This window comes from Ipomoea triloba, chromosome 16 (genome assembly GCF_003576645.1).
Source record: "Ipomoea triloba cultivar NCNSP0323 chromosome 16, ASM357664v1".
Classification (NCBI taxonomy): domain Eukaryota; kingdom Viridiplantae; phylum Streptophyta; class Magnoliopsida; order Solanales; family Convolvulaceae; genus Ipomoea; species Ipomoea triloba.
Genome location: NC_044931.1, coordinates 9553505 through 9554082, shown reverse-complemented (window position 1 = coordinate 9554082; position 578 = coordinate 9553505).

Below are 578 nucleotides of genomic sequence, written 5' to 3'. Positions count from 1 at the left end.
AAAAAAGTCATATTTATATTTACCTGGTATTACAGGTTATTAACAGGTAATTATGACTTGATTAACTAAATTCACATGTTTATATACCGAACAGCAATTTTAAAAAGTTTGAGGGCCTAATTAATTTTTCACGTAAAGTTCGATGGCATATTTGACATGTTTTTTTGCGAAAAAAGTCATATTTACATTACCTGCTATTACAGGTCACTAACAGGTAATTATGTCTTGATGAACTAAATTGAAATGTTTATGTACCTAATTGCAATTTTAAACACTTTGAGTGCCTAATTAATTTTTCAAGCAAAGTTCGATGGCCTACTTGACATATTTTTTGCAAAAAAAGTCATATTTATATTTACCTAGTATTACAGGTCATTAACAGATAATTATGCCTTGATGAACTAAATTGACATGTTTATGTATCTAATTGCAACTTTAAACACTTTGAGGGCCAAATATATTTTTCAGGTAAAGTTCAGTGGCCTATTTGACATATTTTTATAAAAAAAAGTCATATTTACATTTACCTGTTATTACAGGTCACTAGCAGGTAATTATGCCTTGATGAACTAAATTGA